The following is a 2,414-nucleotide window of genomic DNA, read 5'->3' as shown; positions in this document are numbered from 1 at the left end:
AAAAATAACATGACCATATCTACAGATTTAGAAAAAGCATTCAACAAAACCCAACACCCACTTTTCATAAATACTCTCAGCAACATGGGAGAAGAGGGAGCATATCTCAACATAATAAAGGACATGTATGACAAACCAACAGCCAACATCATAGTCAATGAGCAAAAATGAAAAGCATTTCCCAAAAGAAAAGGAACAAAACAGAAATGTCCAGTTTCACCAATCTTATTCAATATAGTACTGGAAGTCCTAGCCATAGCGATCAGACAAGAAGAAGAAATAAAAGGCATCCAAATTGGAAAGGAGGAAGTAAAACTCTTATTAGTCATAGGTGACATAATATTGTACATAGAAAACCCTAAAGACACCACCAAAAAAATACTAGATTTAATAAACAAATTCTGCAATGTATCAGGATACTAAATTAACACCCATAAATCAATGAAATTTTTAAACACCAACAATGAATTCTCGGAAAGGGAAACCAAACCAACTATCCCACTTACCATTGCATCAAAAAATTATGATACTTAAAAATAAACTTAACTAAGCACATAAAAGACTTGTACTCAGAAAAAGTCAGGGTGTGTAATACGGAGATATAGAAAGATATAAACGAGAGGGAAAATATACCATGTTCATGGATTGGTAGAATTAACATCATTAAAATGTCCATATTACCCAAAAGAATCTATAAATTCAATACAATCCCTATTAAAATAACAACAGCACATTTCACAGATCTAGAAAAATTACTCCAAAATTTTATATGGAGCCAAAAATGATCCCAATTAGCCACAGCAATCTTGAGAAAGAAGAACAAAGATGGGAGGAATCACAATACCAGATATTGAATTATACTCCAAAGTCATAGTAATAAAAACAGCCTGGTACTGGCACTGGAAAAGGACTATAGATAAATGGAACAAAACAGAGAACCCAGAAATCTACCCAGCCATTATGCTTAATTAGTATTTGACAAAGGAGGCAAGAGCATATAATGGAGTCAAAACAGTCTCTTCAATAAATATTGTTGGGAAAATTGGACAGATAAAAATTCAAAAAAATGAAACTAGACCACCAAATTACACCATTCACAGGAGTAAACTCAAAATGGATAAAAGAATTAAATTTAAGAAGGGAAACCATAAAAATCCTAGAAGAAAACATAGGCAGAAATCTCAGACATCTTTCATAGCAATGTGTTTACAGATACATCTCCTAGGGCAAATAAAACTAAGGAAAAAATCAACAAGTGGAACTACATCAAAATGAAAGCATCTGCACATCAACAAAATGAAAAGGGAGCCCACAGTATAGGAGAACATATTTGGCACAGATACATGTGACAAATGGTAAACAGACAAAATAATATCCAAAATAAGAAACCCATCCAACTTAACCAAAGGAAGATAAACAATCCAATTAAAAAATGGGCAAAGAACCTAAATAGACACTTTTTAAAAGAGGACCAAGAGACATGAAAACCTGCTCAAAGTCACTCACTAATCATCTCAGAAATGAAAATCAAAGCAAGAGGTACCATCTCACACCTGTCAGTATGGCTATCATCAACAAATCAACAAATGACAAGTGCTGACGAGGATGTGGAGAAAAAGGAACCCTCGTGCACTGCTGGTGGGAATGCAGACTGGTGCAGCCATTATGGAAAAATGTATGGATTTTTCTCCAAAAATTAAAGATGAAACAGCCATTTGACCCAGTGATCCCACTTCTAGAAATATATCCCAAGCAATCAGAAAAACCAATCAGAAAGGATATTTGCACCTCTATGTTCATACCAGCACAATTTACAATAGCTAAGATCTGGAAACAGCCCAAGTGCCCATCAGTAGATGGGTGCATAAAAAGCTGTGGTGGGCCCTAACTGGTTTGGCTCAGTGGATAGAGCATCAGCCTGTGGACTGAAGGGTCGCAGATTCGATTCCAGTCAAGGGCATGTACTTTGGTTGCCGGCACATTCCCAGTGGGGGGTGTGCAAGAGGCAGCTGATTGATGTTTCTCTCTCAACAATGTTTCTAACTATCCCTCTCCCTTCCTCTCTGTAAAAAAAAAATCAATAAAACATATTTTTTAAAAAGCTGGGGTGCATTTATACCATTGGATACTATGCTACAGTAAAAAAAAAAAAAAAAAAAAAAGCATCTCCTACTCTTTGGGGCAGCATGAATGGACCAGGAGAGTATTATGCTAAGCAAAATAAGCCAGTCAGAGAAAGACAAATATCAAATGATCTCACTCATATGTGGAATCTAATGAACAAAATAAATTGATGGAGAAAATGGATCCAGAGACCTAGAAGCATGGAACAGATTGTGGAATCTGGGAGGGAAGGCTGGAAAGGATGGGTGGGTGGGAAGTAATCAGAACTTGTATGCATATATGTATAATCC

This window comes from Myotis yumanensis, unplaced genomic scaffold, assembly GCF_028538775.1.
Source record: "Myotis yumanensis isolate MYYU_CA2020_CCGP unplaced genomic scaffold, mMyoYum1.0.hap1 SCAF_22, whole genome shotgun sequence".
Taxonomy (NCBI): domain Eukaryota; kingdom Metazoa; phylum Chordata; class Mammalia; order Chiroptera; family Vespertilionidae; genus Myotis; species Myotis yumanensis.
The sequence above is the reverse complement of the archived record's forward strand: the minus strand, read 5'-3'. Positions refer to the sequence as shown.